Raw genomic sequence first — 24,569 nt, forward strand, 5'->3', positions numbered from 1 at the left:
GTGGAGCAGCCAGGACATAAACTGATGCAAATATGGGAAACCAGCATTGCAGGTGGTGCCTTTACATTGTCTTGACACAATGCCAGCCCCAAGTTGGCATTTTTTTCAAGATTTATTTATTTATTTGAAAGAGTTCCACAGAGAGAAGGAGAGGCAGAGAGAGAAAGAGGTCCTCCATCCACTGGTTCACTCCCCCATTAGCTGCAATGGCCAGAGCTGCACCGATCCAAAGCCAGGAGCCAGGAGCTTTTTCCAAGTCTCCCATGCAGATTCAGGGGCCGAGGACTTGGGCCATCTTCTACTGCTTTCCCAGGCCATAGCAAAGAGCTGGATCAGAAGAGGAGCAGCTGGAGATGCCCATATGGGATGCTGGCACTGCAGGCATCGGGCATCGGCTTTACCCACTACACCACAATGCTGGCCCCCAAGTTAGCACTTTTTAAGCCATAAGATTTATAAAATATTGAGTGTCCAGAAGCAGATGCTGTAGTGCAAAGTGCATAGGAGTTGGCTGATACAAAGTCATCTTGCCCCATCAAGGGATACATTTGACAAACTTTTTTTTAGATTTATTTATTATGTATTTGAAAGTCAGAGTTACACACAGAGAGGCAGAGGCAGAGAGAGAAAGAGAGAGCAAAAGAGAGAGGTCTTTTATCCACTGGTTAACTCCTCAAATGGCCACAATGGCCGGAGCTGGCTGATCAGAAGCCAGGAGCCAGGGGCTTCTTCCTGGTTTCCCACATAGGTGCAGGGGCCCAAGGACTTGGGCCATCTTCTACTGCTTTCCCAGGTTATAGCAGAGAGCTGGATTTTAAGTGGAGCAGCCCGATCTCGAACTGGGACTCACATGGGATGCTGGCACTGCAGGCAGCAGCTTTACCTGCTATGCCACAGCGTCAGCCCAACAAACTTCTTTTTTAAGATCTTAACTAGTTAGTCACAGGCAATGCATCAGAAACTTGGAACAAATTTGAATAATACAGTCTCTACCTCAAGGAACCCACAGTGTGAAAAGGGTGAGAAAGGCTTCCAAGGGGCTAAAATTGACTGTATCTAAAGGTTGCCATCCTATAGAAAACTCCTATAATTTATTCAATATGGGCCCATCCTGACACAAATTCCTCACCTGAAGTGCTTAGAACAGTGTTTGGGGTCCTAGCCTTGTGATACAGTGGCTTTAGTTGCTGACTTGACATTGGCATCCCATATCAGTGTGCCAATTATAGTCCTGGCTGTTCCATGCTTCCAATCCAGCTTCCTACTAAGATGCCTGTAAAAGCAGTGGAAGATAGTCCAAGTATTGGGTCCCAGCCACTCATGTGGGAGATATGATTGGAGTTCCTGACTCCTGATTTCAGCCTGGCCCAGCCCTATCTGTTGAAGCAATTTGGTTAGTGAGGCAATAGATTCAATGTCTCTCTCAGTCTCTGTCTCTCTTCATCTCTCTCACCCTGCCTTTCATATGTATAAATGAATATTTCAATCTGGCACTCAGTGAACAGATAGAAATATCATTCTTACTCTTATTATCTTATGAATCTGACCCACAAATCTCCCTCCCCATGGGTTTTATTTCTTCACATTGACTCTATAGCCACATTGCCTTGGTTTGACTCTCAGCTATCTACTTCTTGCTTGTGAGATGAGGGGAGCTTTGCTTAAAGACTCTTTGGCTCAGTTTCCTCAATTGTAAATGGAGATACATAACACCTGTCGCCTAAAGTCATTTTAAAGATTAAATAAATGATTACCTTCAAGGCACACAGAATGGTAACACCAAGGAGGAGCTCAAAGAATATCTGCTATTATTATGAGGAGTAGTACTGTGTTTTTGCATTTGCCTGCTGCTATTTCAGTTATAATAAAAGACTGAATTTCAGTTCATCTGGTATGGTTCATTTAAGGAGAATAGGAAGTCTCTGGAACTAAATAGGAAGAGAATAGTTCCCCTGGGAATTTGGAGGAGTAATCCTGGAACTTGTTAATTAAGATCTTGCTAATGAATCTACTTATTCATGGTCTATTAAATAATCAATGAAGTTTGCCACACAAGTAAAGTGTTTTCCAATTGCCTCCTTTTTCCAATCCTCCTGGTCCAGCTCTAACTTCTAATGATCTCACCTATGTGACAAGCCCTTCCAAATTCTTCCAAATCTGATATGGCCTCTTCATCTCATCATAATGGTTCATCACAGAGTACAGCTATGCATTCATCTTAGAAAAGATCTCTAGGTCGGCGTCGTGGCTCACTTGGCTAATCCTCCACCTGTAGCGCCGGCACCCTGGGTTCTAGTCCCGGTTGGGGTGCTGGATTCTGTCCCGGTTGCTCCTCTTCCAGTCCAGATTTCTGCTGTGGCCTGGGAGTGCAGTGGAGGATGGCCCAAGTGCTTGGGTCCTGCACCCGCATGGGAGACCAGGAGGAAGCACCTGGCTCCTGGCTTCAGATTGGCACAGCGCATTGGCCATAGCACCCATTGCGGGGTGAACCAACAGAAAAGGAAGACCTTTCTCTCTGTCTCTCTCTCTCTTTTGCTGTCTAACTCTGCCTGTCAAAAAAAAAAAATCACTGGGTCGAACGGTAGGGTTATCTTCAGGTTTCTGAGGAATCTCCAGACTGACTTCCATAGTGGCTTGACCAGTTTGCATTCCCACCAACAGTGGGTTAGTGTCCCTTTTTCCCCACATCCTCGCCAGCATCTGTTGTTGGTAGATTTCTGCATGTGAGCCATTCTAACCGGGGTGAGGTGAAACCTCATTGTGGTTTTGATTTGCATTTCCCTGATTGCTAATGACCTTGAACATTTTTTCATGTGCCTGTTGGCCATTTGGATTTCCTCTTTTGAAAAATGTCTATTGAGGTCCTTGGCCCATCTCTTAAGTGGGTTGTTGGTTTTGTTTTTGTGGAGTTTCTTGATCTCTTTGTAGATTCTGGTTATTAACCCTTTGTCTGTTGCATAGTTTGCAAATATTTTTTCCCATTCTGTCGGTTGTCTTTTCACTCTCCTCACTGTTTCTACCGTTCGACCCAGCCATCCCACTCCTTGGAATTTACCCAAAGGAATTTAAATTGGCAAACAAAAAAGAGGTCTGCACCCTAATGTTTATTGCAGCTCAATTCACAATAGCTAAGACCTGGAACCAACCTAAATGCCCATCAACGATAGATAAAGAAATTATGGGATATGTACTCTTTAGAATACTATACCGCAGTAAGAAACAACGAAATCCAGTCATTTGCAACAAAATGGAGGAATCTGGAACACATCATGCTGAGTGAAATAAGCCAGTCCCAAAGAGACAAATACCATATGTTCTCCCTGATCGGTGACGACTGACTGAACACCAAGAGGGAAACCTGTTGGAGTGAGGTGGACACTATGGGAAATGGTGGCTTGATCAGCATAGCCCTGACTGTTAATGAACAACTAAATACATTATCCCTCTTAGTAGTTTTTTTTATCTGTTCTACTTAATATGACTGGTTTAGATCTGTAATTGATGCACAGTTATTCTTAAGTGTTGAAAATTAACTGAAATGTGATCCCTGTTGAACATGGTGGTGGGAATGGGAGAGGGAAGAGATGTATAATTTGGGACATGCTCAGGCTGACTTGCCCCAAGTGGTGGAGTTGGAAGCATACCAGGGGATTCCAATTCAATCCCATCGAGGTGGCATGTACCAATGCCATCTCACTGTTCCAGGTGATCAGTTTCAGTTCACAGTTGGTCATGGTGAAGGGACTGGGAGTCAAAGGGAGCACATAGACAAGTCTAGTACCTGCTAACGCTAACTGATGGAGTAAATAAAGGGGAGAGTGATCCAACATGGGAAGTGAGAATCTCAGCAGACTCATAGAATGGCAGATGTCCTAAATAGCACTCTGGCCTCAGAATCAGCCCTAAAGGCATTCGGAGCTGGCTGAAAAGCTCATGAGAGTATTTCAGGCATGGAAAGCCAAGACACTCTGGCAAAAGATCTCTGCGAGTGAGATCCCAGTGGAAAGAACAGGCCATCAAAGAAGGAGGTACCTTTCTCTGAAGGGAGGAGAGAACCTCCACTTTGACTATGAGCTTGTCTAAACAAGATAAGAATCAGAGAACTCAGAGGGCTTCCATAGCCTTGGAAACTCATGACTGGAGCATAGGGAGATTACTGATGCCATAGACAGGAGTGTCAATTGGTAAAGTCAACAACAGGAGTCACTGTGCACTTACTCCTCATGTAGGATCTCTATCCTTAATGTGCTGTACATTGAGATTTAATGCTATAATGAGTACTCAAACAATATATTTCACTTTGTGTTTCTATGGGGGTGCAAACTGTTGAAATCCTTACTTAATGCATACTAAACTGATCCTCTGTAAAAAAAAAAAAAAAGAAATTATCAATTCCCAACTTGACTCTCACTGGGATTAAACATGACAATAGGTCTGCTCTGATTTCATCATCATTTTAAAAAATCATCTATTATTTTTCACTTTATGTTTCTGTGTGGGAGCAAACTGTTGAAATCCATACTTAATGTATACTAAGCTGATCTTCTGTATATTAAGATAATCGAAAATGAATCTTGATGTGAATGGAAGGGGAGAGGGAGTGGGAAAGGGGAGGGTTGTGGGTGGGAGGGACGGTATGGGGGGAAAGCCATTGTAATCCATAAGTCGTACTTTGGAAATTTATATGCATTAAATAAAAGTTTAAAAAAAAAATCACTAGGGCAGAAGGCCCTCTTCATCTGAACTCTACCCATAATTCCTCAGGCCCAAGTGTCATGCCTCCGAGCCAGAACATTTCCCTCCCCATAGCAGGAAAAGGGTCATTGGTCCTGGACTCAGAATAAAGGTGCTCAGACATTTGTTGAGGAGAAAGGTAAAGGGTGAGTTCTTTTCCGTGTGGATGTGGCAAAGTAAAACGCCAGCTGAGATGTCACAGATCTGTATGGAACATGGTCTGCCAACTGGCATCCATACAAGTTGGGTAACTTTTGTCCCAAGTCACCTAGGGAAGCAATGCTGCAATCAGTGTCAGAAAATGAACTCTGCGGTAGCCCAATTTCAAGTAAAAAACTGCATGGAGTGCTCCCTCCAAGTTATACAGTGATATATTTTTTAAAAGATTTATTCATTTATTTGAAAGTCAGAGCCACACAGAGAGAGGAGGAGAGATGGAGAGAGAGAGGGGTCTTCCACCCGCTGGTTCTCTCCCCAGTTGACCACAATGGCTGGAGCTGTACTGATCCAAATCCAGGAGCCAAGGGCTTCTTCCGGGTCTCCCACATGGGTATAGGGGCCCAAGGACTTAAGCCACCTTCCACTGCTTTCCCAGGCCATAGCAGAGAGCTGGACTCAAGCCAGTACCAATATGGAATACCAGCACCCATATGGGATGCCGGCACTGCAGGCAGTGGCTTTACCCACTATGCCACAGTGCCAACCCCTACAGTGATATATTTCATAAGATATTTTATCCTCTAAAATTCTTTTGTACTTTATACAAATGTGTGTGTGTGTGTTTATATCCATACATTGTGAATGTGTGGCATTTATTTGGTTACTTTTAGATTACAAAACACACATGTTTAGCTGCCCTTCTAGTGCAGCATGTTATGCTGCCACCTGTGAGGCTGGATCCCATATTGAAATGCTAGTTCTAGCCCTGGATGTTCTGCTTCCAATCCAGTTCACTACTATTGTGCCCGAGAAAACATTGAAAGATGATGCAAGTATATGGAACAGTGCCACCCATGTGGGAGACCTGGATGGAGTTCCTGACTCCTATCTTCAGCCTGGCCCAACCATGACTATCACGGCTATTTGGGGATTGAATCAGTAAGTGGAAGATGGCTTTCCCTTTATCTCTCCTGCTCTCTCTGTCACTCTGCCTTTCAAATAAATCTTTAAAATAAAACTGTTACCTTTTCAAAATTGGCAATTCTTTAAGCTATGGTAAATATTATTTGCTATCTCTCATTTTATATGAGTAGCTGGAACTCAGAAAAACAAAATGATTTTCCCAGTCACACAACTAGTACCTGTCAAGCTCAGAGTTTCTGAATCTGTATTGTGACCCTGTCCCTGATCAGGCTCTCTCTCTTGCTGAGCATGACTTCCCATTAGTCAGTGTGCTAGGAGGTGTCCAGTCCTGCGTTCAACCTTAGAATTCACATTATGTGAAAAAGGGTGAAGCCATCTGGCAATTCTCAACAGAGGAAAGAGTAATCTGGGGTTCAGTTAGTCTCACAACCACTATGTCTTGAGCCAGGCACTACATGAGATGACACACTGGGTAGTCACACAAGGAGACAGAATAGCCCTATGGGAGAGAAACAAGCAAATAATCACAATAAAATAGAATGAGTATTTTATAAGCAGGCAGAAAATTTATGTTGAAAGGAAAATCCCTTCCCCAAGTCTAGAAGGAAATTTGATCAATGGATTCTCTAGTAAACAGATATATAAAGCCATGAGGAGCTCACATGAACCCCTTTTTGTGGTTCATTTAAGCTTTCAGGTCTAGCACAGAGGGTAAAAGCTTAAAGCAGAAAGTCCATCTGCATATGCTGGTGACTAATTCTTAGAGCATCTTCTAACCCTCCAACCCTTTGTTCTTTACTAATAAGCATTTGAAAACTTAAGGGCTGGCAAAAAGAAAGGAAAAGCTGGCTAAAAAGCACTCAGCCACTCCTGACAGCATAACAGCAGCAAGATGAACTGGTGGTGTTGAAGGCACAACAAAATGAGCCCAGTCTCCCTCATACCTGGTAACTACCTCAAGGTCCTCCAGTGTGCCACATCATAATTACAATATTGCACAGAGAAGGTGAAGCCAGAGGAAGGCAGTGATACAGAAAAAAAAAGGAAACCACTCATAGAGATGCAAAGCACGCAAGGTGCAACACAATGCAGTTGTACAGATCCTCCCCAAGACAGGAGACTGGGTGAGAAAGACACCATTGTGCACACTCTCTCCTTGTCCTAACTGCCATTCTCTCAGGGTCTAACTCCTATGTAAAATCTTCCTTTGGATGCTGTCTACTTGCTGAGTGACCCAAAAACCACAGGGCCATGAGCAGTGCCTCAGGGGGCTGAAAGTTAATGACATAGAATCCTGAGCAGCATTCCCTGTGATTCTACTCAGGAAGACTACAGTGGGTCCTAGAAATCTGCATCAAATATAACAATCTCAATACTTTCTATTCCCCTTTTCCACTGCCAATACCACACATGATCTAAAGCTGGCAGTCCTGAGATCACAGGAAGAAAGCTGCTTTTGAAATTCTCAAGCCTTTCCCATCTGTTATTTTATGTGACCATTTCTTCTTCACATACACATTCTAATTACTCACCTTGACCACTAGGCTTCCAAGAAGAGTAGGTAGTACTTCCTCTTATGACTCACTTGCAAACAGCACTGGGGACAGAACTATACCCACAGGAACCCAGGAAATGTCCACGCCATGGATGTAGAAAGATGATGAAGATAAAGGTGCAGAGAAGAAAAACCACAATGAGGATGGCAGCGTACAGAGCCCTGGGCTGGAATGATTTGGTTTTCGTATGCCTGTGTGTGCCAAACTGGAACAATGCTTCAATAGCCTTGGGCACTGCATACCTTACCTCCCTCAAGGCTGAGCAATGCACCTCCCAAGGAAAATTTTGTCAAATAACTCTGCCAAGGATCCCAGGTACTATATGACTTTAGCTGATGGCCAAGTGAGTACTCTAGGTCCTGAGACCTAGCATGTCTCTGAATAGAGCTGAGTGTGGCCTTTAGTAAAAAGACAGGATCCTTAATCCACTTCAATAAACATCAAAAGTATAATGCTTTCCTTCATTCAACAAATATTTCCTCTGTGTCTCCTCTGGGCCAGACAAGATTCTGAGTGTTCTCTGATCTTTGAGATTAAGAGGGTAACCATTAGCAGAAAGTATTTGATAGTGACTTCTCTTTACAAAGTTACTTGAAAAGCAAGATCATCTTTGGTATCATTTCTCAGAACCAGATCAGCACTAAATGGACAGTCTCAAGAATGCCTAGCTATTGGATGAATTAATGTAGAGATCTGAATTCAGTTCTCAGCCCTAGCATGGAGACATTTTATTCCTTCTTTCTCCTAAGATTCTTGACAACTCTGTTCTTTCTTTCATTTCAATGCTCTATGTTGCCGAAAAAAGGAAACAAGAATATATATATATATATATCCACTTTGAATAAATAACTTCTTAATTTTCAGATATCATCACAAAGGTCACTTCTTTTTTTTTGACAGGCAGAGTGGACAGTGAGAGAGAGAGAGACAGAGAGAAAGGTCTTCCTTTTGCCGTTGGTTCACCCTCCAATGGCCGCTGCTGCCGCCGCACTGCGGCCGGCGCACCACGCTGATCTGATGGCAGGAGCCAGGTGCTTCTCCTGGTCTCCCATGGGGTGCAGGGCCCAAGAACTTGGGCCATCCTCCACTGCACTCCTGGGCCACAGCAGAGAGCTGGCCTGGAAGAGGGGCAACCGGGACAGAATCCGGTGCCCCGACTGGGACTAGAACCCAGTGTGCCGGCGCTGCAAGGCAGACGATTAGCCTAGTGAGTGATGGCGCCAAACAAAGGTCACTTCTTCTAGAAAGACATCCTTAACTCTTAGACAAGACTGAAAATGCTCATACTTTGAATCATGTGGTGTCTTATACTTTCCCTATTGGGGCACTTTTCACAATACCCTGAAACTACTAACTAAAATTTAAGGTGCAAGGAGGCAGAAAGTATAGTCTCCCTTGCTCAGCATCCTATTTTCTGTACCCAACCTGGTGCCTAGAATATGGTAGGTGTTCAATACATTCCACTGGATGCTTACATTAATGAGTGCAATCCACCCTAGAACTAGGATATAACTAAGTAATATCCATGTTCTTTGCCTTAGTTTTATCAACTGCCACCAATCAGCATCTAATATAATGTAGTGCTATACCATTGTAGTACCAACATTGCATACAGAGAAAACTAGGGCTTCCAGGAACACCCTGATATAGATTCCAGGGTTCACTTCCCATTATCAAAGAAAGTTGCAGTGCTCCAAAATCAATATAATGCCATCAAGTTCCTGAGGGCTATAATAGTCATGAACCATAATGCCAGCTCTGCACCTAACTTGATGGTAAGGGGTCTTACAACCACTCAAATTCTCATAAATAGTTTTTTCATCAAGAGGTAGGTACTAGGCAATTTTCCAACAGGTGCCTTCTTCAAATAAAGAAAAAAGACAGTAAAAAGCTACCACCATTATGTTGAGAAGTTAAAAAGAGATGGCATTTGCAATGAAGCAACTCCACTGTTAGGAGAGTTAAATCCACTTGTCTATTCAGAATGAAGCAAGTCCCATCAGATGGGCCTCTTTGGAAGGAAGCTCATGCACCCAGACGGTTGTTAGTCTAAGATTGTTGTTTCCAATCCTACTGCTCAGGAAGGAAGGTACAGCTTAGGTCCTAACTGTGCTCCTGCTGATTCCTCCTCCAGGCCTAGGTGGCTTCCCCCACTGAGTGAGTTACTTCTCATTCAGGTCAAAGTTTCTCTAGAATTCCTTCTTCACTGTGATTTTGGCATTTGGGTCTAAATCTCACGTTCATTTTTGTGACAGATTTTGGGAAGGACTTAGGGACAGGGTGGACAGAACCAGATACCCCATGATTGGCAGGGCATTCAGCCCCAACAATGAGCTGAGCTCCTTCCTTTAAAATTTTTTTTAAAGATTTATTTTATTTATTTGAAAGACAGAGTTACAGAGAGAGGCAGAGACAGAGAGAAGTCCTCCATCTGCTGGTTCACTCCTCAGATGGCTGCAACTGCTGGAGCTGTGCCGATCAGAAGCCAGGAGCCAGGTGCTTCCTCCGGGTCTCTCATGTGGGTGCAGGGGCCCAAGGACTTGGCTCATCTTCTTCTGCTATCCCAGGCCATAACAGAGAGCTGGATCAGAAGAGGAGCAACCAGGACTAGAACCAGCACTCATATGAGATACTGGCACTTCAGGCCAGGACGTTAACCCGCTGTGCCACAGCGCTGGCCTCAACCTTTCCCTTAAATTTTAAAGGGAGCCATGAAGAAGCTGACAGGGATTGAGATATCAGGTATCTCATTTCCCAAGGCTGTTTCTACTACACATACACATGGGCACAAAAGACTTTTTAAACATGAGTCATATTTAAATGAGTCTATTTAAATAAAAGATTCAGAGGCCTTCACTATGGTGGAGTGGATAAATCCACTGCCTGCAGTGCCAGCATCCCATATGGGTGCTGATTCTAGTCCTGGATGCTCCACTTCTGCCCCAGCTCTCTGTAATGCCTGGGAAAGCAATAGAAGATGGTCCAAGTCCTTGAGCCCCTGTATCCATGTGGGAGACCGGGAGGAAGCTCCTGGCTCTTGGCTCCTGGCTCCTGGCTTCATATCAGTGCAGCTCTGGCTGTTGCAGCCATCTAGAGAGTGAACCAGCTAATGGAAGACCACCACCTCCCTTGCCTCTGCCTCTCTGTAACTCTGCCTTCAAGTAAATAAATAAACCTTAAAAAAATTCAAATCCAAGGTTAATAGGCAGAGAGCCAGTGATTCCCACTCCAACCCTCCTACTCTCCACCTTTCCAATTGACCCACAGAGCCTTTTTCTGGCATTCCCAATCCCCACAGGGCTCTCTTTATATGGGGAGAAAAATACTGGGTTTCTTTGTGCATGTAGGTTAATGGGAAGCCCTCTTTTACTACTATAAGAATGTGCACAGACAATACATGTGAGGCCTCTCCCCACTCAACTCGCCTTCCCTGCCCCTATTACTCCCTGCCCAGAAGCCCCATCTCAGCTCTGCTTGGTATTTGTCACTTGAACTACAAAACCACTTCAAGCCCCAGCCTAAGCTCCCATGAGAATAGATAACCCATCATACTGTGGGCTTATGACACACACATGGGGGAGGCCTGCAGATGGGGTCTCACTTAGGCCAGGGGGTAGAAGTGTCTGTGTAACTTATAGTCTATATGCACACCAGACTTCAAATCTGAAACATAATTACAGCAAATTTGATTACATATCACCCCAATATCCATGACATACAAATTCTATTAGCTCATTTATTCTAAACAATATCTGATAATAAAGAATTCCAAAAAGAAAATATTTTGAGAGTGGGGATTCTCTACCTGGAGCTATCACATAAATATCTAGCCCTAGTCAAGTCCCTTCCTGACTCAGAGACTCAGGTTTGCTAACTCTAATATGATATTGCATCTAAATACAATGAAGGGAAAAAGAGGTCAGAGGCAACCCAGGGCTAAACATGGTGGATGGCTAATAATACAGGGAGGAGAAGCAGCTGCACCAGCACAGAAAAGGGCTCTGAGCCTTTCACCCTCTCTTTCTGCATTGTCATAAAAAGGGGCAGGGTTGGTGTGTAGAGCATCTTCTGTTATTTTGATACCATGTATTTTACTTTAAAGAAAGGTCTGCAATAATCAACCTGGGTGTCATTGGAGGGCTCCCTGGAATAAAACATATGTGAAGAGTTCCAGAAACTACTGGGCCCATAATGAATGCCACTGTGCCTGCTGTGGGTCTCAGACTGTAGAGGCAAGTGGAACTCACAATGTATGGATACCACTGCCCCTGAACTGCTGATCCTGGGCTTGAGAAATGCCCCCTGAGTGCTCCACAGTCTTGAACAGGAGACAGGCAGTGATATGGACTCCAAAGACAATGTGAAGGTGCCCAAAATCTGGGGGGAAACTAGCGCTGGTGCAGGTGTCTGCATATCCATGTCCCTGGGGGGAAAAGAGCTTCTTCTCAAATAAATAAAATATTTTTAAAAAAGACAGGAAATTGATCCAGGTCTGAGTCCCTAGGTCAACCTGGGGTAAAGGTAAGGACATGGGGTACAAGACCCTCCCACCCCTGGTTCCAGGCAAAGAAATTTCTCACAACCTCCACATGCTACAGATGAGGTGAAGTCACCAACATTCCTGAATTCACTTGCAAAGCTCACATAGGCAGAGGCTGTGGGTTCCTTGGCTGTCAAACATATAGTGCCCTCCCACCATTATCTTGCCTCTACTGGCTGTTCCTGGCACCATCCAGCCTCTTCTGAAAACACTCAAATTTTCAGTCATCCTTATATGCCGCTCAGTGAGGGTAGCGGGCAGCCCTGAACAAGCAGCAGCCAAGATTACTTATGCATGACAATTGCCAAGAGGGAAGGAGCAGCAAGGAAGGCAGGTACCTCACCAGGACAGCAGCACACAGTGCCAAATGGTATAGTCACTGACCAGTGGCACACAGAGCTGAGCCAACTTAAGCCAGATTTACTGTAGACATCAGGGATTGCTTCTGTCTAGCCCAGTCCCACATTAGCTGTGCAAATAGCTTTTTCACTGAGAGGAGATGAACTCAGCAGCATGAAAAGGAGTCTGCATGACTGTGTTGAGGGTGAACAACACAAAGCCATATGTGTATCACAGGAGTTTTTGCAATCTTAGAGATGGGGAGGAGAAAAAAGGATCAGGGAGAACCTGAGAGCAGCTAAGCAAGAGTAGGTCTAGGTCTATGCAGTTAGGACAGAGGAATGACTCATGTCATCTAGATTTGTTGGCCATTTGTGGTGGTCTTCTGCTCCAACTGCAATTCACAGGTGGAGTTTGCTGACCTCATTACTGCCCCATCCTCCCCTGCAACAGCAATTCTAAAAGCCCAGACTAGTGTCCTCGACCCCACCACAGGCTCAGAGAATCTTTAAAGTAACCCCAACATCAGCCAGGCCCTGCTCATTCCAAGCTGCCTATGGCCTGAATAGGCTCATTTGATTCTAAGGACACAGGGTCCTCAATGATACCTGCCTTCGGAAAGATACAGCTCAGCCTAGAGAATACCACCCACTACTCAGGGCATCTGGGGACCTGAGAAGCACTTTTCAAATACATCACAGATCTCACAAATGAGTGCAAAGCAGAAATCCAAAGGCTAAGGTTTCCCACCTACTGAAGAATCTTCCTGATCATAGGGAAGACCAAGGAAAGAGGTTCAAACAATGCCACTGAGGACCTGTGCCCTCTTCCTATCCCTGGGGTGAGCCAGAAAACAGGGCAAACCATAGAGGGGCAGTTTTGGGCCCCCTTGACTCTGGAGACAGCATGCATACCAGCCAACTCCAATTTAAGCTGAGTGGACAGACTGCAGGTGGGTCAAAATGTTATCCAGAAAGAAAACTAGATACAGAGATGCCCTCAAGAGAATTATCAGAAAATGCAGATGACAGGCACCAGAGTGCTAAGCGGGCTGCAATGGCCGGGGCTGCAATGGCCGGAGCTGAGCAGATCTGAAACCAGGAGCCAGGAACATCTTCTGGGTCTCCCATATGGGTGCAGGGGCCCAAGGACTTGGGCTATCTTCCACTGCTTTCCCAGGCTATAGCAGAGAGCTGGATAGGAAGCGGAGCAGCCGGGTCTCAAACTGGCACCCATATGGGATGCTATTGCAGGCGGCAGCTTTACCTGCTACGTCACAGCATCAGCCCCATTGTTGTAAGTTTTCTTACTGAAGTAATGTTTAGTTTAAATACACTGGGAAACATATCTGTGGATGTTTCATAAAGAAGACACACATGAACTATTTGTAATTGGTCCATAAATAGGGGACTTGGGGATGCTTCAGGGAGTGACCATTAGAGAGAATTATTTAACTCCCCTTTCTGGGGAATTATATATCCTCCATGAACTGCTTCTTATAAAACACTTCCCCCATTTTCCAGAGGAAATAATGTTGGGCACCAAAAAATATGTTGTGCCCAGATCGTTAGATCCCCGCAGAGACCCCCAGAGAGTCGATCACACCGAACTGCAAAAGCAAAGTTTATTTGGGAGTACAAGCCACGGCAGGGAACCCATCCAACCAACTGACACAGTGGAGGAAGGAGTGAGGCCCCAGTCTTTGTTAGGGAGAGTTTTTAAAGGAAAAAAGGGCTACATCAGCAGGAAAAGAGAGTTACATTCAGCATAGAAGCTTTGGGTACAGGGAGTTACTTTGTTCAGCAATCTCTACTGTGCTGTCCTTGGTCTGCCGAGCTAGCTGTCCCTGGTAAGCTTTGATATCTCTGGAATGTCTGAATGCCTGCTTTTACAAGGACCTGGGTCTGCTATGGGAAACAGAGGCTGCTTTTTTATTGTTTTAAAAATGGAGTCACTGGTTCTTCATTCCCCCCTTGTTTTTGTACATGTATGAAAAACCCAATCATGGGTTTTGTACTGACATTTTATAGGTTTTACAAACATTTAAGGGTTTATATTGGGACCCTTGGACCATTAATTGAACAGTACCCAATCTCTGTTTTATAAACTGCACAATTTTGTTAACAATGGAAGGGCCAAGGGTTAAAATTAAAATCAGGAGAACAAGGGTCCCTATGAGTCCTGATAGTAGGGTGGCTTGCCACAGAGAATTGAACCAAGACTCAAATCATCCCTGAGAGGCCTTTCATTTTTTTTTATTTTGTCAGGCCCTCCCTGACCTTAGCCAGCCATGTTATCTTTTATTAGGCCTGAGTGATTAGGGAAAAAGCAGCATTCTTTCCCAGAGTGGCCCACAGCCCACCACATCAGTCCCAGAAGTCCAAGAGGTGCAGAGGGATGATGATTCATCTTCAGAGTCACCCCTGCTGATGTGGAGTGATGAGGCACTCTTCGCTGCCTTAAGTTACTGTTTCCTGGTTGGGGAGCCGAGCACATTTCTGTAGTAGCATTTGGTTGACCGCCTGGTTGCCAAAGGCCTTGGTTTGCTCCATTACCAGCTGTAAACACTTAAACAGACACTGTAGTATAGAGACAGGGTCAGAATAAAGCAGATTCCAGCCAAAACCGGGAGAAAAGCCACTCATTAGTGTGGGAGAGGATTACCAGTACACACATGTTGGGAGTATAAATGGCAATCTACTACCAAGAACAAAGAATTTACAGGAATCCTCAGTGTTTAATTTCTGCTCTACTTTTATACACAGAATAATGACGAGTTATTTGCAGCATGTTTTTAATTTTTTAACTTTGTGTATTTATTTTTCCTGAACAAGGTGGAGCTGCTGCTATGTGTAACTGAGACAGTAGATATTTAATAGGAAACACTGCTCACAGAACTGTACTCCCTATCAGCCAAATTTACCTAATAATGAATTATTTTGATAATGGAGAGTAGATACCATATTACTAATTACACAGATGTTAAAGTCACAGTTTTAAACAAGGTAATTTACATTTTGAAGTACACTATTTATGGTAAAACTGTTTAAAAGATACTACTGCTGCCCCCACAGGATATGTACAGAATGTCTGTATACCACTGATTTTAATAAGCAACAGAATTACAAAGGAATGAGGCCCAGGAGTGGGCCAGACAGGGTCCAGAACAATGGACAGAGTTGTTATTAGAGGAGTCAAGAAAGGTGTTGTCCAAGTTACAAATAAGTTTTCAGATTGAGAGGCAAAGAGAACCTGATCTAAGGGGTTTGATAATAACCTGGTGGGCTTTAGGCCTTGTAAGTTAAGGGACCTAGACCTATTTATTTTTTTACATAGGGTACATTTTAAGGGAGGAGTGAACCTCCTTGGGGAAGACACTCTGTTGACTCCCATTACTTACCTGGCCTGGGAGGAGAGCTGGCTAGGTAAAGGCAGGTGGCATCTCCAACAGGAAATTTACAGCTCTGTCTGCAATGTTACTGACCCTACTTGGCCATTCTCTCAACAGTGGCGGTCACTTTGGAGGCTGGGCTAAGTGAAGGGCTTTTCAGCTTAGAGCCAATAAGATCTGTGGCTCTGACCTGAAGTCCTTCGACTCCAGGGCAGGTCCATTTTCAGTGATCCAACTCTTGGCTGGCAGAGCTCCCAGGGCTCTTTATAAGCTGACTTCTGCTGAAGCCCAGGCTTACCTCATCAGAAGCCACTGTAGTGGACTGGCCTGTTGGGTCTCCCTGAGGGCAGATCACTGTACAGAGCTACCTGTAATAGGCCTGCCACCCATTTTTACATTGCTTTTGATGCCCAGCTCTCTTTTTCTCCTGGTTCTTGTTAAATCAGACCAGAGAATGCAAGTCAAGGGAGTGCTCAGTCCCACCTCTAATTTTCATTGCCTAGACTAGAAGTCTATAGTCATAGGCATGTTTTTAATGAATATTTAGCTGGGCTGAGTTACTATGATTCCTGAACATGGTTGACCTTTAACAGAACTGACTTATGTTTTTACCTAAATTGCTATGCAAGGATACTGCCAGATTGTCATTACAAAATTTTACCAGTTACCAGCCATGCTTAAAAAACCTTGCATCACCAGAGGCAAAACAGATACATTACTCTGTGTGGTGTTGCCTGGCAGTGGCTTTAATTTTTTACACTAGTTTTTAATTTAAGTAATTAAGTAATCTTACAAGGAATAATCATATATGGCAGTAAGGTCAAAAAGGTAGGGCAGCTCTTTCATGCACAAACATTTTAAGAGTAATATCAAATGAAAACTTAGCAAGTAGATTTAATTATTAGACAACAACTTAGGAAAACACTTACCAGAAGGTCCAATGTTCTTTACAAATGTTAAGAATACATGTACTTGGAAACATCTCTTAAATACCCAACATTGTGTAGCTTGTTTAACCAGCAAATTTACACACAAGTATATAAAATGTTTTCAGTTTTTTTCTTTTAACAAGTTTACAGAGATTTAGGTTACACAAATTTTTGATTTACTTTAGCTGTTTAACATTTTGTTACAGATTATAATATAATCAAGCTCTACAGCAATATGAACACTTGAGATAACTTTTTTGTATACATAACATTTAGTCTAGCAGAGACATTAGAAAAACATGCAGAGGAGTTGATTTAAAGGCTAACTACATTCAGAAAGATGCATTTAGTGTCACAGCAAACTACAGGGTTACATACATCAGAACAATAAAGCAGTTTCAGTAATAGCTGTTAAAATCTTTAACCTTTTTTATAAATTACCAATTGATTTGAATTAATTTTTGATCTTAGTAACCTCAGTTATCTTTACTTTTTTTTTAGTTGGTACCTGTAATACATTATTGGCTTTATTAGTTAACAGAGTCATCCCAAAGTACTGAATACAATAGAAGTGGATGGAAAAAGTCCATCAGAACCTGTAAGAGGACAGTTAAACACAGAACCAACAACACTTTAGTTTTATGAGTAGTAAATCTGATATGCAAAACTGTGGATGACAAAAGACCTTAAGTTGTCATATTTAAAATTATAAACTCATTATAAACTCAACAAGAGGCACTTGCTTACTTCACATAGCATTTTTGAAAGCACCTGTAGGATTTTACAGATCATTTAACTCTTTAGGTCTCTGTGTTTTTTTTTTTTATTAAGATACAAGATTTTTTTCTTTTATAACCTTCTATGACTTTCACACATTTTCTTTAACTTACTTGAAACATTTTATCATTTTCATTCCAGTCTAGAGTAAACTAGCCATCAGGATGAAGTCAATCTTACAAACTTTGTCCTTTTTTATTTAAAATAACTTTTTTCTTTTAACCTTCCTTACCAAATGTACATTTTTATAACATTTTTAACACAAATTTAACATGCTGAGTATACAAGAGTTTACAATAAATTAGCAGTTACACCTAAATGACTTAAGATGCTGATATATCTCTACTTGAATTTAATTAAAATTAAAATTGCATTTATCTAAAACAAGTACTAATTACCCATTGCTGTTTCATTGAGTACTGACCACCCAGAAATTTGTTAAAACAAATTGCAAGTTACAAAGTAATATCTTCTGAATTGCACAAGATAAAACAGAAGAGCCATCAGAAGGGTGGGATACCTGATTTGTTTCATGGTAAGATAGGGAGAGTACACTTTGGACCAGACCTGGTTCTAAGATAAAGTTCAAATTCTGAGATAAGGCAAGGGGGAGGAGAGCTACCTAGTCCACGCCAGTCTCCAAGGCCAAATTTGAAATTTGCGCCAATCTTGCATGCAGCGCCCCTGCTTTGAGACCCGCCAACAGAGCCTGGCGATAGACATGGAGTCTCTCCTTTAGAGAAATTAACCCAATTGTAATTGTCATTTTTAACATTTACATTGTTCCAACATGTCAGAGGCTGTTCACCTTGGAGACATGCTGTGGATGTGGTTACAGCCCGGTGGGAGATTAACACCCTCTCCCCTGGATTTTTAAGAGCAAGCAAGAGCTCACCAGATGCCACTTCTAGCCCCCTATGGTTCCCGCTGGCTTCCTGCACTTTATTGAATTTTTTTTATTTTGACATTCAGAGCACTGGGCAGAAATCACATCACGTCAAAACCCGCCACCAGCCCTCACGATGCTTTAACAGGTGGAAACAAATCCAAGATTCCTTAGTGATATTTGGCTTGATTTAGTCACAAGGAAACCGGCTGTTTCTGGATGCATCCACCCCTCCCAGCTGACTGGCTGTGGCATTCTGATTGAATTCACCTGAAAATCGCACTCACACTCGACTTGGAGGGAATTACCATCTGTCTCCTCAGCAAAAGGGTTCCATTTCCTAATCCAAAACTCAAAAATTCCTCTTGGTCGTATTGCCTGTAGATTTCATTTTGTAAAACACAAAAACTCCTCTTGGTCATGTTGCCTGCAGATTTGTAAGCATGAAACACAAATTTGTTGTGTTTTTCATTTCATAATGGCTACTCTGTCTAAACTCTTGTTTGTATTGTGCCAGAATACAAAATTTGGGAGGGAAGAGGGGAAATAAAATCATAACGAGAAAACATTTAGCAAATTGCCACTCAAGATTGCCAATTGGTTGTGCTTTTCATTTCATAATGGAAACTTTGTCTAAACTCCTGTTTGTATTGTGTCAGAATACAACATTTGGGAAGAAAGAAGGCAAAACCAACTGAGACCCAGAAAACATTTAGGAAATTGCCACACAAGAAACCAAAAATCGGCTGAGGCACCCAAAACAATGACAGAAAGCCAGAATTGGAGCAACCCAACAGCTGTGCCCTGATTGAAACAGACCATTCCTCCTGCACCCTGAACTCCATATTCCAGCCTCAAAACCAAAGCTCACATCAGAAAATTCATGACAAACCATCATCAATATAAAAATGTGAAAAAAGCCAAAGAAATGCAAGAGTCCTTAGATATTGGCATTGATTTAGTCACAAGGAAACTGGCTGTTTCCAGATTCATCCACCCCTCCCAGCTGACTGGCTGTGGCATTCTGATTGAATTCACCTGAAAATCACACTCACACTCGATTTGGAAGGAAATAATATCTGTCCCCTCAGCAGAAGGGTTCCATTTCATTTTCCAAACACAAACACTCCTCTTGGTCATGTTGCCTGTAGATTTCTAAGCATAAAACACCAATTTGTTGTGTTTCTTATTTCGTAATGGCTACTCTGTCTAAACTCTTGTTTGTATTGTGACAGAATACAAAATTTGGGAAGGAAGAAGGGAAAATAAACTCAGACCAAGGAAACATTTAGGAAATTTCCGCTCAAGAAACCAACAATCGGCTGAGGCACCTAAAACAATGTCAGAAAGCCAGATTTGGAGCAAGCCAACAACTGTGCTCTGATTGAAAGAAACCATTCCTCCCATGCCCTGAACTCCATATTCCAGCCTGAAAACAAAAGCTCACATCAGAAAATTCATGACAAACCACGATCAATAAGAAAAATGTGAAAAAAGCCAAGGAAATCCAAGAGTCCTTTGTGATATTGGGCTTGATTTAGTCACAAGAAAACTGGCTGTTTCCAGATGCATCCACCCCTCTCAGCTGACTAGCTGTGCATTTTGATTGAATTCACCTGAAAATCGCACTCACACTCGATTTTGAGGGAATTAATATCTGTCCCCTCAGCAGAAGTCTTCCATTTCATTTTCCAAAACACAAAAATTCCTGTTCGTCGTGTTGCCTGCAGATTTCTAAGCATGAAACTCCAATTTGTTGTGTTTTTTATTTCATAGTGGCTAGTCTTTCTAAACTCTTGTTTGTATTGTGTCAGAATACAAAATTTGGGAAGGAAGAAGGGAAAATAAAATAAGAACGAGAAAACATTTAGTAAATTGCCGCTCAAGAATGCCAATTGGTTGTGGTTTTTATTTCATAATGGATACTCTGTCTGAACTCTTGTTTGTATTGTGTCAGAATAGTAATTTGGGAAGAAAAAAGGCTAAACCAACTGAGACCCAGAAAACATTTAGGAAATTGCCACACGAGAAATCAAAAATCAGCTGAGGCACCCAAAACAATGACAGAAAGCCAGAATTGGAGCAACCCAACAGCTGTGTCCTGATTGAAAAAGACCATTCCTCTCGTGCCCTGAACTCCATATTCCAGCCTCAAAACCAAAGCTCACATCAAAAAATATATCACAAACCATGATCAAGAAGAAAAATGTGAAAAAAGCCAAAGAAATGCAAGAGTCCTTTGTGACATTGGGCTTGATTTAGTCACAAGGAAACTGGCTGTTTCTGGATTCATCCAACCCTCCCAGCTGACTGGCTGTGGCATTCTGATTGAATTCACCTGAAAATCCCACTCACACTGGATTTCGAGGGAATTAATATCTGTCTCCTCAGCAGAAGTGTATCATTATATTTTCCATAGAAAAAAACTCATCTTGGTCATGTTGCCTGTAGATTTCTAAGCATGAAATACCAACTTGTTGTGTTTTTTATTTCATAATGGATACTCTGTCTGAACTCTTGTTTGTATTGTGTCAGAATAGAAATTTGGGAAGAAAAAAGGCAAAACCAACTGAGACCCAGAAAACATTTAGGAAATTTCTGCTCAAGAAACCAAAAATCGGCTGAGGCAACAGAACAATGACAGAAAGCCAGATTTGGAGCAGGAAAACAGCTGTGCCCTGATTGAAAAAGACCATTCCTCCCGTGCCCTGAACTCCATATTCCAGCCTCAAAACCAAAGCTCATATCAGAAAATACATCACAAACCATGATCAAGAAGAAAAATGTGAAAAAAGCCAAAGAAATGCAAGAATCCTTTGTGATATTGGGCTTGATTTAGTCACAAGGAAATCGGCTGTTTCTGGATTCATCCACCTCTCCCAGCTGACTGGCTGTGGCATTCTGATTGAATTCACCTGAAAATCCCACTCACACTGGATTTCGAGGGAATTAATATCTGTCTCCTCAGCAGAAGTGTATCATTATATTTTCCAAAGGAAAAAAACTCATCTTGGTCTTGTCGCCTGTAGATTTCTAAGCATGAAATACCAACTTGTTGTGTTTTTTATTTCATAATGGATACTCTGTCTGAACTCTTGTTTGTATTGTGTCAAAATAGAAATTTGGGAAGAAAAAAGGGAAAACCAACTGAGTCCCAGAAAACATTTAGGAAATTGCCACACGAGAAATCAAAAATCGGCTGAGGCACCCAAAACAATGACAGAAAGCCAGAATTGGATCAAGCCAACAGCTGTGTCCTGATTGAAAAAGACCATTCCTCCCGTGCCCTGAACTCCATATTCCAGCCTCAAAACCAAAGCTCATATCAGAAAATACATCACAAACCATGATCAATAAGAAAAATATGAAAAAAGCCAAAGAAATGCAAGAATCCTTTTTTTTTATCTTTTATTTAATGAATATAAATTTCCAAAGTACGACTCACGGGTTACAATGGCTTCCCCCCCCATACCATCCCTCCCACCCAAAACCCTCCCCTTTCCCACTCCCTCTCCCCTTCCATTCACATCAAGATTCATTTTCGATTATCTTAATATACAGAAGATCAGCTTAGTATACCTTAAGTAAGGATTTCAACAGTTTGCTCCCACACAGAAACATAAAGTGAAAAATAATAGATGATTTTTTTTAAATGATGATGTCATGTTTAATCCCAGTGAGAGTCAAGTTGGGAATTGATAATTTCTTTTTTTTTTTTTTACAGAAGATCAGTTTAGTGTACATTAAGTAAAGATTTCAATCGTTTACACCCCCATAGAAACACAAAGTGAAATATACTGTTTGAGTACTCGTTATAGCATTAAGCCTCAGTGTACAGCACATTAAGGACAGAGATCCTACATGAGGAGTAAGTGCACAGTGACTCCTGCTGTTGACTTTACAAATTGACACTCCTGTTTATGGCATCAGTAATCTCCCTATGCACCAGTCATGAGTTTCCAAGGCTATGGAAGCCCCTTGAGTTCTCCGACTCTTATCTTGTTTAGACAAGGTCATAGTCAAAGTGGAGGTTCTCTCCTCCCTTCAGAGAAAGGCACCTCCCTCTTTGAAGACCTGTTCTTTCCACTGGGGTCTCACTCACAGAGATCTTTTTGCCAGAGTATCTTTGGCTTTCCATGCCTGAAATACTCTCATGGGCTTTTCAGCCAGATCCGAGTGCCTTTAGGGCTGATTCTGAGGCCAGAGTGCTATTTAGGACATCCGCCATTCTATGAGTCTGCTGAGATTCTCACTTCCCATGTTGGATCACTCTCCCCTTTATTTATTCTATTGGTTAGTGTTAGCAGATACTAGACTTGTTTATGTGCTCCCTTTGACTCTTAGTCCTTTCATTATGATCAATTGTGAACTGAAATTGATCACTTGGAATAGTGAGATGGCATTGGCACATGCCACCTTGATGGGATTGAATTGGAATCCCCTGGTATGTTTCCAACTCTACCAATTGGGGCAAGTCAGCCCGAGCATGCCCCAAATTATACATCTCTTCCCTCTCTTATTCCCACTCTTATGTTTAACAGGGATCACATTTCAGTTAATTTTCAACACTTAAGAATAACTGTGTGATAATTACAGAATTAAACCAGTCATATTAAGTAGAACGGACAAAAAAAAATACTATGAGGGATAATGTATTAAGTTGTCCATTAGCAGTCAGGGCTATGCTGATCAAGTCACCGTTTCTCATAGTGTCCATTTCACTTCAGGAGGTTTCCTTTTTGGTGTTCAGTCAGTTGTCACCGATCAGGGAGAACATATGGTATTTGTCCCTTTGGGACTGGCTTACTTCACTCAGCATGATGTGTTCCAGATTCCTCCATTTTGTTGCAAATGACTGGATTTCGTTGTTTCTTACTGCGGTATAGTATTCTAAAGAATACATATCCCATAATTTCTTTATCCAGTCTACCATTGATGGGCATTTAGGTTGGTTCCAGGTCTTGGCTATTGTGAATTGTGCTGCAATAAACATTAGGGTGCAGACCGCTTTTTTGTTTATCAATTTAAACTCCTTTGGGTAAATTCCAAGGAGTGGGATGGCTGGGTCGAACGGTAGGGTTATATTCAGGTTTCTGAGGAATCTCCAGACTGATTTCCATAGTGGCTTGACCAGTTTGCATTCCCACCAACAGTGGGTTAGTGTCCCTTTTTCCCCACATCCTCGCCAGCATCTGTTGTTGGTAGATTTCTGTATGTGAGCCATTCTAACCGGGGTGAGGTGAAACCTCATTGTGCTTTTGATTTGCATTTCCCTGATTACTAGTGACCTTGAACATTTTTTCATGTGCCTATTGGCCATTTGGATTTCCTCTTTTGAAAAATGTCTATTGAAGTCCTTGGCCCATCTCTTAATTGGGTTGTTGGTTTTGTTTTTGTGGAGTTTCTTGATCTCTTTGTAGATTCTGGTTATTAACCCTTTATCTGTTGCATAGTTTGCAAATATTTTTTCCCATTCTGTCGGTTGTCTCTTCACTCTCCTGACTGTTTCTTTTGCAGTACAGAAACTTCTCAATTTGATGCAATCCCAATAGTTGATTTTGGCTTTGACTGTCTGTGCCTCCCGGGTCTTTTCCAGAAATTCTTTGCCTGTGCCAATATCTTGAAGGGTTTCTCCAATGTTCTCTAATAACTTAATGGTGTCAGGACATAGATTTAGGTCTTTAATCCACGTTGAGTGGATTTTTGTGTAAGGTGTAAGGTAGGGGTCTTGCTTCATGCTTCTGCACGTGGAAATCCAATTATCCCAGCACCATTTATTGAATAGACTGTCCTTGCTCCAGGAATTAGTTTTAGATCCTTGATCAAATATAAGTTGGCTGTAGATGTTTGGGTTGATTTCTGGTGTTTCAATTCTGTTCCATTGGTCTATCCATCTGTTTCTGTACCAGTACCATGCTGTTTTGATTACAACTGCCCTGTAGTATGTCCTGAAGTCTGGTATTGTGATGCCTCCGGCTTTGTTTTTGTTGTACAAGATTGCTTTAGCTATTCGAGGTCTCTTGTGCCTCCATATGAATTTCAGCATCATTTTTTCTAGATCTGCGAAGAATGTCTTTGGTATCTTGATTGGGATTGCATTGAATCTATAAATTGCTTTTGGGAGAATGGACATTTTGATGATGTTGATTCTTCCAATCCATGAGCATGGAAGATTTTTCCATTTTTTGGTATCCTCTTCTATTTCTTTCTTTAAGGTTTTGTAATTCTCATCGTAGAGATCTTTAACGTCCTTGGTTAAGTTTATTCCAAGGTATTTGATTGTTTTTGTAGCTATTGTGAATGGGATTGATCTTAGCAGTTCTTTCTCAGTCAT

This window comes from Oryctolagus cuniculus, chromosome 11 (genome assembly GCF_964237555.1).
Source record: "Oryctolagus cuniculus chromosome 11, mOryCun1.1, whole genome shotgun sequence".
In the NCBI taxonomy this organism is placed as follows: domain Eukaryota; kingdom Metazoa; phylum Chordata; class Mammalia; order Lagomorpha; family Leporidae; genus Oryctolagus; species Oryctolagus cuniculus.